The 15,866-nt window shown below is 38.0% G+C and overlaps 1 protein-coding gene across 5 annotated transcripts in view; it reads left to right on the top strand.

The window, feature by feature from the left end:
* The window catches only part of SYT1 (synaptotagmin 1), a 345,898-nt gene that overhangs the window by 69,150 nt on the left and 260,882 nt on the right, over window positions 1-15,866 (top strand). For 4 of the 5 annotated variants that reach the window (XM_059471853.1, XM_059471851.1, XM_059471855.1 and 1 more), the window contains exon 2: window positions 10,013-10,098. The exons of the other annotated variant lie outside the window; for it this stretch is intronic. The gene's annotated coding sequence lies outside the window, so the exon portion shown is untranslated. The remainder of the gene's footprint in view (window positions 1-10,012; window positions 10,099-15,866) is intronic. 5 annotated transcript variants of the gene reach the window in all.

Genomic DNA, 15,866 nt, shown 5'->3' on the forward strand with positions numbered 1-15,866 from the left:
GCCTCTGTCTGAAGATACTCTAGATATAATCAGTTTGGATGCCAGCTGACAAAAAAAAATTCAAATGAGGAATTATACTTCAGGAGGACAAATAAATGTATTTTGAAAATGAGGAGACAAAAACTAAAATTACTTCCATATGACACAAAGCTATAAGTGTGTGACATATCTGGGTTAGTTTCATATTTAACAATACCTGGTGCTAAATACTTGCCCAAAAATTGGAAAATTGGGATCACACAATGCACAGCTCTTCTGTTTGGCATCAATTCCATAATACAATAGAACTTATCATTTGTAAGCTTGTCTGGTTTTCAGTAAAAGAGTGAGAACAGTTTGATCTGTCCTGATACATGAAACAATATGGTCTGGGTGGTTTAAAAACAAAACAGTTAATCAAGCAAAATTTTACTTAAAATACCTTATGATTCCTCAACCAGTCTATGCACACTATCAGTTTTGCCTTTCTGAGCAATTATTTATAGACTATTTAAATAGCCTGGACAGCATGTGGAACTACTGAGAATAATATTGTATTATGAATTACTTCTTCAATTTGTTTCAGTTCAATATGGACTGACAACATGACAGTGAGTCAAGAAAACTGCTGCTTTTTTGAATGCAATTCAGTACAACATGGAAATTAAATTTTGCCTCAGTATTGTTTTTTCTATGTTAAAATATTCCTGAAGTAAACTATGAAATGGTGTGAGAAATAGAATTACTTACTTAATCTTATTTAATCATATTTCTGCTTCTTTTTTCATATTTGCTATCACAAACTTTAGAAGTTGCATTTCTATCAGTAAGGGTCACTAGTAAGTTCTTACCTGCATGATTCCCATTCAAGCACAAAGCACTGACTTGGAGACATGAATAGACAATACAATGGAGAAGTTCCTTAGTGGACTGAATGCTAGTTGTGTTTTTTAGGGAAATCAAAGAAATGTATGAAGCACAAGGATGTTCAGAGATGTTAAATACATCAGGAATGTCAAGAACTGGACAGGCTTTGACAGGCGATAAGGGAAAGGAATTAGAGAAATTAGAAAAGCAAGAAGAGGGAAAAGGGGGAGAGTGCAATTATGGGCATGAGGTATTTATAAAGTGTATTATATACTATCTGGAGCAAAGACAGTTGAGTAATTTTTCTTGTGCTGCCCTTAGGAAAGTGGAACATCAAGGAGATGGAAATGAGGCTTGTGGCATCAGAGGTGACATCTGGTTTGAGTACTGTGTTGCCAGGAGTTGCATTTAGACTGCTTGAGTAATGCTTTTGGGTGTCCTGGTTGCTTGTTCACCAGTGTGCCTGGAAACCAGGGTGGAAATGGTAAGAGAAAGAGAATGAGGGAAGGTCACTGTGTGCAGTTAGATGTCATGCTGGCTAACTTGAGTCACGAACTGTGACTGAGTACCTGTATTGAGTCTGGGTCAGATGGAGTTAACTTGCTTCATCGCAGCTCACATGCTGCTGATTTAGGTTAGTGACTGAAACAGTGGTGGTAACACACCAGGGTTTTATCTATTGCAGAGCAGCACCTGCACAACAAAAAGGCCTTTTCTAGTTTTGTCCATGGCAAGTAGGCTGGGGTGGGTGTGCCAGAGCTTGGGAAGGAGCACAGGCAGGACAAGTGACCCACATCGACCAGAGGGGTGTTCTGTGCCTTGGAATGTCATGCTCAGTGATCAAAGCTGATGCTTGGAGGCTGTTTGAGCACTGGGATGCTGGCAGGAAGGCTTTTGCTTCACTTGTATATTTTTGCCCCATTTTTTCCCTTTACTTTTTAAATTGGCTTTGTCTCAACCCATGAGTTTTTCCTTGCTTCTGCGATTCAAATTCTCCCCTCCATGCTTGGAGGTAATGTGAATGGGTGGCTGGTGGAAACTTAGTCTTTGGCCAGGGACAACCTACCACAATATCTGAAACTTCAGTGTCTTTCTGAATCCTGCTGTTCAGAGGTAGTCAGAAAGATGCCAACTAAAAATAAGGCAGTAATGTCAGTTTATCTATAGTTTTAAAATAATAGTTGATTGAAAAATTGAAAACAAAAGAAAAAAAAGTAATATTAATACAAATGTTTTGCAGAAACTGATTATTTCAGTGGCCATTTGGGGTTTTTGGACATTTTTATGGCATTGTGTTATTACTTTCCTGGTAAGTAAATTATCTGTATCTCTTAATAGTCTGTTGGGGATTCTCGGTGAGCAGTTGTTTTTTTGATACATTACTTCACATCTTTTAAGCCTGATCATCTAATATTGACAAGCCTCATGAAATCCGTAGAAAACTGAGTAGACTCTTCATCTGCTACAAGTGGGTTTTTTCAGTAGTATTTCTGAAGTAATGGCATAAAGTAATGGCATAATGAGCCATTGGTCATGACATTTTGCTCATCACCTGGGGACTATCTGAATAAGTACAAACTTACTTTTGGTATCCAAGCAATCAACCAGTACTAAATTTGTATCTGGTTATTTACTTTCAGGTTTGAGTCTTGAGAGAAATATTAGTATCTATCATACACTCTGTTTTTCAGAATGTCTTGTTAAGATGCAAAGTAAAGGACTGTAAAACTGTGATTCACCTACACCTTTGTAGAGGCACTACAGACTAGTTTCCTCTCCTGTTAAGTGACAGGCACTTCCTTATAGTTAAGAAAGTAGTACCTCAAAGACAAATGAAAGTTATTAAAAATGCTATCTTTACTACAGCCTGGTTATTCTGCACTGATGGATTGGTTGTTAACACATTTATGTTCATAAATCTATATGCATATAATATATCTGAAAGTTAAGAATAGAAGATGCAGATTGAAAAATATGTGGGCCTGGCACTCTTTCCTCTGCCAAGGCAGAATTTACTGTGCTATGTATTTGTTTGTCTGAACTAATTATAAAATCTCATGTGTGTTGTAATTTATGTCATTCTTGATGCAAACCTGGTTTCAGTGTTGTGAGTTGGATGCAGTGTTTTAATGTTTTCCTGGTTCCAAGTAAGTGCAACTCTAAAAACTTGCCATCTAAGCTGTGTTGCCCAGTTGGGCAGTAGGAGCTCCAAGCTTAAAATACAAAGGGTTTCCACTCTTAAATGACACTTTGTTGTAATTTACCATAATTTGACTGCTTTGCATGTGCACCTATTCGTGGTTTAGATTCTGACAAAGAAGCTTCCTGGAAGGTGGATGATAAAGAGGTGATGATGAACTTGTCATTTGTTCTAAATGCAAACAACAATTTTCAAGGGAGCTAATTAAAATCTTTATCTGATCCCTAGTTGCAAGAGAGCTCTGCCTGGATGTATGTGATAAGTTCATGCTGTTAGAGATTCCTAATTTGATTGAGGGTTTTTTCCTGATTTTATGAGTACAGCTTTTTTTTTTTTTTTTATGTTCATAAGTCTTTGCCAGAGGAAATGGCAATCTTCCTTTAAATGTTGCAGTTGGGAAACAATGCTTGGCAAGCGGATTTTGATTATCTTTGTGTATGTGAGAAAAATGTCAACTCAACTCATCAAAGCTGTTTGTAGAGGAAAATGGTTTTCTCCAATCTTACTGGCTAATGAACTTACTTTGAAGAGAGTTGAACCTGAGGCTGTTCACAGGATTTTGATAAACGGTGAGCTTCTGTTTACCAGAGCTTTGTGAAGATTGTTTTGTCATCTTAAAAAGGACGTGCTGAGTTTTCTAGATACAGAGGTGCCTACTGTACATCAGCTTGATCTGGCAAAGAACATTAAACTCTTAATATGGCATTAGAAGTTGTCAGCTGGTCACGTTAGTTCACTTCAATAATTGCTGGTTGACAGGTCTGTAGATCTGGAAGACAGAACATCAAAAACTTGCCCTTTCTTGTCAGCTTGTTAATTGTATGTCTTTAAGTTATTTTCACTTGTGGCATGAAAAAACCCAATTGTTCCTTCTGCAGAGAGTTCTGTATAAGATATTTTGTTTGATATCTTTCATAAATTAAAGGTTATACTAATAGTTTAAGCTGGAAATTGTTCTTTAATGGCAAGTAAATGAATTGATCTGTGTGGAATTACAGATCATGAATTTAGTGTAGTACAAGAGGTCAGAATGAGTTTGAGGGTAGAAGTTGGCACAGTATAAGGAAATGTAATTTTTTGCTCTGTAGTGAACTATTGATTCTTACTTTTAATTGCATGCTTCAGTATTCAGCATTCATGTGGAAGAAAAATGTTTACAGCAAAGCAAGATGTCTGTCACTGTCTGCTTTTGCTATAGTAAAAAAATTAATGTTAATGATCAGTGAAGCAAAAGCAGAAAGAATGTTGCTAAGTAACATCATACATAAGTGAAGTGGAAGCAGGAGTGTGATATTTACCCAGAATTTCAAATGGGAACCAATAAAGTAGGGTGCTAGTCGAAATAATATTTTTGTCTTCTTGTCATTTAAGTGCAGACCAAAGTATGTATTTTTGCCTGTATGTATTGTGTGCTGGTTTTGATTGGAAAGTAGAGAAATGGACCAGAATTTCCTTGACTAATTTTGTATCATTTTAATAGATAAACAAAAAATTCAGTCCAAATTCTTCTGGAAAGAAATATCCCCAAGAGGAAGGTGAAAAACCATCCCACTGAGACAAGAAAAACCAGAAAACACGTATAAGCTTGAATACTGACATATGAGACAGGCACATTTTTTTGAAAGTTGACAGCTCAAAGATGTTAGCCACATGTCACCAAAGTAATTTTTTATAAATGTCTAACTGTGTGGTACCATATGGATACCTAAAACAACACACAGGGAAAGAAAACAGTTGCAAGTTGCAGTTACCAGATCAGACAGTTCTAAGTCTGTGTGTTCACATGACTCTTTACTCTAGTCACTTGGTGTTCTGCTCTTGCTTTACCACATAAAATGAAGCATAGTTCCTCCTAGGTTTTAGACCATCCTGTTGAGTTCTTTGTTTACCCTTTTCTGCCTTACATTTGTCTGTGCCATGTAAGGAAAGAAAATTGATCTAAAATTTATTAGTATTACTATTATTATTATTTTTAAATTTTTCTCCTTTACCATTCTGAATAACAGGAACCATTGCTAATGAAATTATGATCATGGACATACCCAGTTTAAGCCATACAAATTTGTTCAGTAGAAGTGGTCTCACAGTACTGAGGACCAGTGGGTGATGCAGATGTGTCATGCAGTGGTTTTGACTAATTCCTGGAATATGAAGGCATCCATTTCCTTGCCTTTGCTTAGGCAGAAGTGTAAACAAATTCAGAGTATCTCATTGAAATGGAAGAATGGTTCCAAAAATTCAGACCAGGGATTCTCTTAGCCCTGGATCTACAGTGTTAAGCATCTTATCTCCAATAAGCCATAGCAGATTTCCAGAGAAGAGAAGAATAGAGTGAGAGTGCATAACACATCTCTAGAAAATTCCCAGCCTCCAACTGTTTTCAGCTCAAGGGATTTCCTAAACCTGGTGTGATATCACCAGCTCTCAATGACTCTCTTTTCTAAATTTGTGTTAAGTTTCTCCATTCAGCTTTTAAGATTTTCTTGTACCCCCTAATATGTTTCTGGCAGTTTCATAGATTTTTTCGCCTGTTGGGCAGAGAACCACTTCCTTCTGTTTGTTTTGCACTTCACTCCTACCAGCTTCCTTTAAAGTTATAGTACATATACAAAGGTAGAGTTTGAGTCCTCTGTCTCTCAGGAGAGAAAAAATACCATCAGAAGGCCCTGGAAAAAAAAAAAAAAAAAGAAAATACTACTACTGTCTTCCAGAACTAAAAGAAGTTTGTGGTTTTGTGAGTTTTGGCCCTTTTCTTGCCTGAATAACGATGCTCCATGGAATTATTCATTCTCTTTCTATGTTTCTAAATATTCTAAATTTTTAAAAAAGAGAGACCAGTGCACACAGTGGAAAGATACATTTTTAAAATGAACTGAAGGGATTAAAGAATATGTGACTTTTGTACCTTAACAGTTTGTGTTGGTAATATAAGTATTTTGCGCTACAAAATTGTGTTGTGAGCACTGAATATTAGGAGCATGTAATAGTCAAATATGTGGTAGATGGGGTATAGCTGTAACGTTATCATCAGCAGTGATACAGACTACTATACTTATTGACAGGAGCAGAAAAATCAATTAAATAGTTTTCTTTTGAACATTGGTTATAATTACTTTGTTGACAAGATACCTTTATATTGCAATCTGAGGTGATATCTGTGCTTCCTTTCAAAACATCACATAAAGTTTTCTAGTGAAAAAATAATCTCAGTCAGAAAATACACATCCGAAGGCATTTTATCCCAGTCATTTGTGGTAGAGATGGCAGCAGGATGGCATTGTAAATTTGCTCAATTTTATACTTTTTCTCTCTGAATCTGCTTGTTCTTTATAACATAACTGCAGGCAAGCCCTTAAGTTTGCAGATGTAAATAGCCAGTGTCAGAATGTGTTTCATGCAGAGCAGAGCTATACCTTCACCTGAATACCACTCAAGGTGAGGCTGTCTGCTCACCCTCATTGTACTCCTGTTACAGAAATGAGCAGCTCATCTTTTCTGTGGATTTGTTTTTTTCCCAGAAAGCAGTGAGAGCAAACTGAATGTATCTTCATCTTCCAGTATTTCTGGTAGCATCCTTTATAAGTTGGTCATTGACCTTTCTTGATAAGAAAGCCTTTTCCCATCATTCTTTTATTTTTTTAATACCTGCTGCCTCCTTTCTCTCTCTCTTACTGCATTTCCCCCTAGATATTCATACTACTAAGGAGGTGTCTGAGACTCAGGCTGTTGATGAAGAACTAATTCATTAAGAATATACTACTAGCTTCAGTGTCTTTTTATGCAATTAAAAAAGAAAAAAACAAGGCTCAGCAAAACAAACAACTCCTACCCCCAGCCTCCATTTTGTTTGTGTTCTGTGTCTCCATAGACAACACATAAAGGTTTTTATTAGTATTCTGGCAAGCTCTCACTTGTGGTCTGTAGACCACCAGAGTGCTGACAGATGCACTGTTATACAGAAATGCAAAAATTATATTTGTGTTTCTGTATGTATTCTGCAAAACTCCAAAACATTCAGATCTCTCCCTGCTACTCTGTTCCAGCTCACTCAAGCCATCTGCTTGGTTTTCCTGCTGCATTTGGTCTCATTAGTCATGTTCACATGTACTTCAGGCTGCTTAATTTCATTATGCAAAGTATTATGCACTGTTCATCCAATAAGTGGGAGAGTTCATCTATTCTGCTCCCTAAGAGACTTGTAAAAAGTAGTTTTAAATCTAAGAAAACCTAAAAATTCTTGTTGAAACATGTTCCATGCTTCATTGTTACCTATATTAAAAAGTACTATAGATTTATGTGTTTTTTCTTGAGTTCCAAACGTTAACTCCTGTCTCCTTAGAAATATTTGCGTCTAACTAGGATTTTTCAACACAGTTTTAAGATACCAGCACAAAACTGCATGTCATATTCAAAAGTTTCCTTTTTGGCATATTTAGGTCTTCTGCCTATCAGTGGGATTGCCAATTCTGACAGAATGTGTTTGTGGCCATGCCTGTGAATATTCGCTAGAATTAGCAAAATCATAAGCCTTTTGGACAGGAAGAGAATTCACGGAGGGAAGAGGAATCTGTTAATAAAACAAAGATAAAAAATACCCATTTGCAGTCATCACTACGTGTGCTCTGGCTTTTCAGAGGCTGAGAACTCTGGAGGCTGACTGTGATAAACTCTTGCATCCCTATCATCCAATGGACTTTTTGTTGCAAGATGAAAAAGATCTAAAAAGAGTTCCTGTGATGGCTTTTGGTAATCCCCTATGTGTTATCCCAGACAGAACTCTGCCAGGACCCCAGTGGGCAGAAGAGTACCAGAAAATTGGTCAGCCTTGAGCTGAGGAGGGAATGGCGGAGGCTTGATGGGCAGAGGCACTGGATTAATAGTCAACCTGGATAATGAGAAAGGGCATAAAAATTGGACATGGAATGGGAAACTGGGACTGACTAAACAAAAAGAGTCAGAATTGGCAGGGAGCTCTAGAGAAGACAGATTTAATAAGGAATTGGATATCTGGACAGCAGATGTAGAGCTGCCAGCATAACTGCCAGTAGTATCAGCGAGTAATCCTAGCTCGAGAGACCTGGGAATGTTTGAGAAATGAGCCAGGAAGGCAGGAAAATGGAATTCAGTGGGAGTTGTCTTGGATATATAGGAACATACAATATATGTTACATGCTAGAGGGGAAAAAAAAAAATGGACATGGAGAGGAAATAGGGATCTATTATTTGGTGTATAAAATTAGTGGATTTTTTTATCTTAAAGAAATTTCATCACAAAAATAATTCTTTTATTTTAAGGGTCTCTTCCGTAAGGTATATGAATTTTAGAGCATTCATGAATAGGAGAGGTAAACCCCTTAAATTCCTTGAAAAAACAACCTAGGCACTGAATAAGCATAGCTCCCCACAAAAAAATTGTGACTCTGAGACTTCCATAAAACCTCAGAAATAGACTGAATTAAACTTTGAGTGCTTGGCATTGCAGTGATTTTTTTTATTAATGTTGTGGTTTGCATCTAATGAGTTTAATTTCACTTTGTTGTTTTGATAAATAAAGATATTCTATCCAGACAGCCACAAGCTACAAAATAATTGTTGACTGTGAAAGTCAGAACATTTTTAACCAGCTTTTCCTGATAGTTATTTCATTAAAACCCTAGGTGCTGGAGTAATTCAAAGGCTTTAGTCTTTTTTCCTTTTCTGATAGAAAAGACACATGTGGAGCTGTAAATTCTTGTACCCCCAGACTTTGGTGACTCTAAATTCAATGCAATGCGCTTGCTGATATGGACTTTATTCCCTAAAAATTAGAAAGCAAATAATAGGTATATACATTTACAGAAAATTACATAATTTTTACAGTATTTATTTCTTAATACTTAACTAATGAAAAATGAAAGCTTCCTAAGTATTTTAGATTATTTTTATTATTTTTATTTAATTAAATCTTTTTGTTGTTTAAAAAGAATCTTTATTTGTAATTTTATATTTTTAAATATTGTCAAGTCCAACAAAATTAAATACTGATAGTACTTCCTCCTAAGGAGAATATTCAGAAGTGCTACATATGAGATATGGGGGCTGGGCACAGGCTTTATGGGGTGTGATCCAGGTACTAGATAAGGATTCAAGGCATTTAAGACTGAGAAGGATCCTTGAACCAGACTCATGTGACTTTCAGCATATTGTTTAATATTTGTGTACCTTAGCTTTCATCTGTAGAACAAATATATTGATATAGCTTTACTCCTGTTCTTTACTGTCTAAGGGATTTGATTTATAAAAATCTTAAAGATGTCTAACAGTCTTGTTCAAACAACTTCCAGCACAGTGAGCATTCAGTCTTAAGTGGAGCTTCTAGTTATAGTTGTGGGAAAAATGTGAATTCCTTTAATTTACCAGAATATGAGACTTTATAGAAGGCAGAGAAGGGAAAAAAACCTATATAGTATAATCAGAATAGTTCTAGGAAAGAGTTTTGAGTCTAAGATTGAATTGACTGATATCACTTTTGCCCCTTAATGCAAACTGTTCTGAAATTGTCTTTTTGTGTATAGAAGTTAAAAAATGTTCAAGTGTAAATCCATTTTTTTTCCAGTGTCATGTGAATTCACTGAGTCTGCTAAGTTAAGGAATCTTAACTTTGGGTTACAGCAGTAGAAAGACATGATGTGTGCTTTACTTGGCTCACTGATGAAATCTACAGAAATATATCATATTGGAGCACACCAAGAAAACAGTCCAAATCAGTCCATGATGAAGAAATTTTGTTCATGTATTTTTGTTCTGTGTCTCTTACCAGTCTGATTAAATCTCATGATAATCAGCTATGGGCAATCAGCTGAAAGCAGTGAACAAACCAAGTACATTTAAAAGAGTTTTTAAGCAGCAGTTGTTCATGGGCAAAGATGGAAAATACAGCACTGCAGGTACTGGTAATTGTTTACATTGAATGTCTTTCTTTTAAAGGGAGAAAAGGAATAATTTTCTGAACTGTGAAGTAGAAGACCCTTCATTCAAGATTGTGAACCCTGCATTGATGCCACTCATATAAGGTATTTTAAACAAACAAGATTCTGTTACCTTCTATAACCTATTAAATGCTTTAATCCATGGCACTTCCCAAGAATTAAAATGGAGATAGTAAAGAAATTAAAGAAATCACTTTTTCTGATGCACAGTTTGTTAGATTAATGAACACGTAATTTTTTGGTAATACATGATACTTCATTCTGACATTAAAGATTTAAAAAATCCAGTTGATTTGCATTTCTTGTTGAGATAGTAGTTGTATTCTTTGCCTTCTTTCACCATCAATTTATGTTTTATCAAATCCCAAGCTATCATGGTTCATTATCCATAGATGATCTTGAGCAGCCTTGCATCACAAAAAAATATGCTGTGGCATCTGCCATTGTGCACCACTAAACAGATCACTTCTGAGTAGGATTTGTCTTTGATTAGTACATTCAGCAGTGTGTGTCCTTATATTTTTGCCTGTGAGTATCTTATGCAATGTAGCTGCATATAGAACAGTACTGTGATTTTCCAGGTTGCAGATGGAATGTCTGCTGTGCCTTTTTAGCTGATGAGTTCCATTTGAGTTAATGCTTGTACACCTCAGTCTCCACCAGGCTGTCCCATTGCTTCTGTAGTCATTTCATAAAATTCAGTATCAGTGATGTAGACAGCACAGGGAAATTAGGAGGTGTGATTATAGTATCATCATCATCAGGCTTGTAGCCTAGACCCTTTTCTGATTTTAGGAGCCAAAAATTAAATTCATGTCACAATTGTATTAACAGCATAATAACATCCAGATATAAGTATATTTAATATAGAAGTCTTTATTTCCTGCAAGGTACTTACATTGGTAAAGAGACTCTTCATTTTTAAAAGACAGGAGTTAGACTTAATGATCCTGATGGGTCCCTTCCAATTCAGCATGTTCTATGATTCTATCAAAAATATTTAATCTTCTAATTCCCCTGAATCTGTTCCTGTTCCACCAAAACTTGAAAATAAATTTTGATTGAAGTAGTAGTGTGTTCATCGCAGTGATAAAATTAATTTCCATCTCTGTTCACTATCTTGCATATCTCAGTTCCAGGCAGTTTCTTCTGAGAATATGAAATACTGTCTTATGAATGTGTCTGGGAGTAAGTCACCAATGTTATAACTCAGACTAATTTAAATGAAAGCAAATGTTTTGGGATTTGAAATTTGAATTTCCATTTGAACAATAGCTTCAAGGACTTGCATGCACATTTGACTGTCTTGTGCCCTGAAGAGTATTGCTACTAAAGAGATGATCCACATGGACCTGTGAGCTACAGTGAGGTTCTCAGGAATGTAAAATAGAATAAAGTTGTCTGTAAGGTAAATATGAAGTGGGAAAGCAAATTAAACCAAAACTGGAATATGAATGAATCTAGGAGAATTTTTTAAAAAATCTATACCAATAACCTAAGATTGCAGCAAAACCTGAGGATCTGATGCAGAAGTCTGAACTGGAAATGCCTCTTAATTTGTCACCTGAGTCAGAGAATTTGTTTGGTAGGTCCCCTACCATGCTGATGTCTATATAATATACTACAAAATGGGTTAAAGGGGTTACTGTAATAAGCAGAGTTAGTAGGAAATGCCTTCTGAGACTTTCTGAGTGTTAGGAAGTGATTAGTGAAATACAAAAAAATTGGAAATTTTTAAGTGTTACAAGGAGTCTTCCTACTTAAAAACACCATTATAGTGGCAAAAATACTCCTTTAGTTGTTTTAGATGCACTTTCTCTTTAATACTACTTTTCATTTAGAAATATTTATGATATTTATGGTGTGTAGATTTTGGTATTTTTTGCTTTGGAGGTATTTATTGCTTGATAGTAACAGGGATGAAAGCAGTTCGCCTCTCACAGGAACTATTACTTCCAGTGTAGTTGCTTTGAACATTCTAAAAAGGCAGAATGGTGCTCAGGCCAGCTAAGGGAATATCCACAGAGCACAGGGAAAGACTGTAAATAGTACAGATCCAGAATCAGGAGGCCCCAGACCAACCAGTCTCAATGGTCTGACCCACTTAAATTCAAGATACCATGCTAGTTGATAGCGAAATTCTCATGAGTTCTTTCCCATTTTCCTGCACTGGAGGTGTTTATTTTCTAGCCCATTTGTGAAAAACAAGGAGCCCTGGAATCCTGGGACTGTGCAAGAAATAAGGACTAAGGTATTGTTGCAATGAGCACTAAAATTATGGGTAAACAAAGGTTGATAGACTGTAAACCTCTTTCTAAAAATAAAAACATTTAAGAAATTTCCTATTATTATGTTTTTTACCTGTTTTTTTTTCTGAACTAACTCTTCATTTAATTTCTCTGTTGAGACTCAACTTTTCACTGGTAAGTTAAAGTCCCTAGGCTGTAGATGGATACATGTTGCCTCCTTTAATCATTGTCATCTTAAAGGTAAACCATTAAGCAGTGAAAATGGAGTGTTACACAGATCTATGGTGTTTGCATCCATTAAAAATAGGGAGAACAATAAATACAAGAATTACTTATTACAATACTTTAATCAATGTGTTGAAATTAAGCTCTTTATTAACCTCCTTAGCTGAAAGTAAATTCAACTATTTTATACTGGCAACATAAGCTGCAATGAGATTTATGGGTTTGGATGATTCAGATTGAATCAGATGCAACCAAGACTTCTTTGGGGAAAACAAAATTTCACAAAGTAGTACAGTCAAATTCAGATTTTACTCTTCCTGAAAGAAAGAGAATAAAGCTGCTGGTGCAGGAAAAGGCCTCTTTCTTTCCACAGTGCTGCACTTACTGTGTTACAGTCTAAACCAGCAGCAATTACATGTAAGCTGTTAAACAACATGAGAACAATCAAACAGTTGGCTCACTGAGCCAGAGGTGGGACTGGGAGCCCTTGCTGTTTGTCCCAGTCAGTCTCAGCATCAGTAATGGTCAGAAACCAGACACTCATTCTCCTGCATATGTTTGTGTGGCAAGGGGAATGTGCCTTTTCTTTCCTTTTGGCAAGCAAAAAAAGAAACTAAAACTTCATGGAAAAATAATAGCTCTATGGGGAGAGTATACTCCTACAAGTGCACACCATATCTGGGAAGAGAATTGTGGCTTTTAACTGGTTGGATAAAAGCTTCATTAGATTGCTATAGGATGAAGCCAAGAAGCTGGGAAAATTCAGAACTGTTTTGAATTGACAGGGGAGTTAGAGTTAATTACTTGGACACAAAGGAATACTAAATAAGTTTGCTGACAACATTAATGTGGGAGGAGCTGTCAACTCCCTTGAGGGCAGAGAGGCCCTACAGAGAGAGCTTAACCAATCTCCAGCCATGTGAAGTTTAACAAGAGCAAGTGCTGGATTCTGGGATGGGGCAACCCTGGATGTAAGGACAGACTGGCAGAGCAGTGCCATGGAAAGGGATTTTAAGGATCCTGGTGAAGGGCAAGTTGCAGATGAGCCAGCAGTGCCCTGAAAGCCAGGAGGGCCAACCCTGTCCTGGGGTGCATCAGACACAGCATCTCAGCTGGGCAAGGGAGGGGATTGTCCTGCTCTGCTCTGCACTGCCTCACCTTGAGTGCTGGGGGCAGTTCTGGGTGCCACAATATGAAAAAGACATGAAGCTATTAGAGAGTGTCCAAAGGAGGGCAACAAAGATGGAAGAGGGTCCAGAGGAGAAGCTGTATGAGGTCACTTGGTTTGTTCAGCCTGGAGTAGAGGAGACTGATGTGAGACCTCAGTGTGTTTTTCAATATACTCATGAGGGGAAGAGGAGCAGCAGGTACCCATCTCTTCTTCACTCCCATGACCAGTGATAGGACCCAGGCAAATGCCTGAAGTTGTGTCAGGGGAGGTTTAGGTTGGATATCTGAAAAAAGCTTTTCAACCAGAGGGTGGTTGGGCGCTGGGACGGGCTCCCCAGGGGAAGTGGTCACAGCACCAAGCCTCACGGAGTTCAAGAAGCATTTGTACAATGCTTTTTAAGCACATAGTGGGATTCTTGGGGCCGGGAGTTGGACCCTTCCAACTTGAGCTGGATCCCTTCCAACTCAGCATATTCTATGTTTCTGTGAGTAAATTATTTTAAGATTTTAGGGCGAAGAAGAAGACCCCAGGTGTAGGGCAAAATGAATGGCTAAGTGGGTCGGGTATTCTTTCATGGACTGAATTATGTTACAGATAACTACTGCAGGAGGTCATGCACATTTTTTAAATGATTGACCTTGTCATTTGTCACAGAGAGGATACCAGATTAGTAGACTGTAAATTTAGATTGGTTCAGAAAGTCCTCTGGTCCTGTCCCAGGTTTGGTCAAGCAATGTTAAAACAAAATGTGTGACAAATTGCCTCAAAAAAAACGCAGCAGGATATTTCTTACTATCTTTACATCTGAATAAATCAGGATGGACATTTTAAGAAACCCCAGTGTGAAGCTGGGGGAATGGCTGTGATCCAAGTCTCATAAGCATAGTCATTTTCTGAGGTACATTGAAACCATGAGCCTGAAGCCCTCCAAGGCTATAGTTTCATGATAGTGTGTTTGCTGGAAGTGGTGATCTTTTGCTCCCTTTTTGTTCCAGCACTAAAAATGAACAGTAGTTTTCAGCCAGATAAGCCTTACTGCTGCCTCAAAAGAAGATAGTGCAGTGATGTGCATGTGAAAAGTAGGGCAGGATCTCTTTTCTTTTGGCAGTAGCAAAGCCTTAAATCAGTTTAAGCAGCTTTTGAAACCACTCCAGAACTTTGAGCCTTCACAGAAGGTGGCTGTGGGCATCAGGTGGTGGAACAGCATATACTTTCTGTGTAGCAAGTGTTGCTCACCTCACTGTCAGCAAGTGTGCTAACAGTGTTATTGTAATAAGTAATGAACTTTGGTCACTTTTGTATAATTGGACTATCTGAATTTGTAAAATTCAGTTCTCAGATTTGATTCCCAAGAGCAGTGGGCTGACCTCAGCTGGCTGCCAGGCTCCCACCCAGCCCCTCTCTCACTCCAGGTGTCTCAAGATGAGGGCAGGGACATCACTTTCTTAACAGACAAAACAGGCTCATCTTGAGGGAGATAAACTTAATTTATTGTTGATTGAAATAGATTGGTGTGATGAGAAACAAGGAAAAACCCTAAAACACCTTCTCCCTTTGTTCTTCTCAGATTCACTCCTTCATTCCCAACCCTTTTGCTTGCCCCCACTGAGCAGCACAGATTGGTGGGAAATGAGGTTTGTGGCCAGTTTATAACAGCTGATCCCTGTCACTCACTCCTCATCCTCTTCCCCTTGTCCAGCAGAGGGACCTCCAGAGGCTGCAGGGGAGCTTGCGTGGTCATGGTCCCCATTATGGGCTGCAGGGGAGTCTCTGCTCCAGCCTCTGGGGCTCCTCCTCCTCTCACCTTGGTAACAGGGCTGTTTCCCACACTTTCCCCTCTCTCTTCTCACTGCTGGTGGTTTTGCACCATCCTAAGTGGTTTTGCACTGTCTTAAATACATTTCCCAGAGGTGTTCCCAGGGAGTTTTGTCCCCACCTCAGCTGTGGGCTCAGCTGTGCCCTGTGGTGGGTGCGTCTGGAACCTGCTGTGACCAGCCCTGGGCAGACCCTGCCTCTCCTCCCAGTGCCCTTCAGCCTCTGCTGCGAGCACCAGGACAGAGGTGCCCCAGACACCACAGTGTCTCTCAAACAGTTTGAGCAGCCAGAGAAAGTAAAGGTCATTTTCTCAGGATAGTCTGGAAGATTTGAGGGTCTTTTTTCTAACCTCATCTCACAGCAAATGAGCAGGTTCTGTGTGTAACCCTTTG

Source organism: Ammospiza nelsoni, chromosome 5 (assembly GCF_027579445.1).
Source record: "Ammospiza nelsoni isolate bAmmNel1 chromosome 5, bAmmNel1.pri, whole genome shotgun sequence".
NCBI classification, from domain to species: domain Eukaryota; kingdom Metazoa; phylum Chordata; class Aves; order Passeriformes; family Passerellidae; genus Ammospiza; species Ammospiza nelsoni.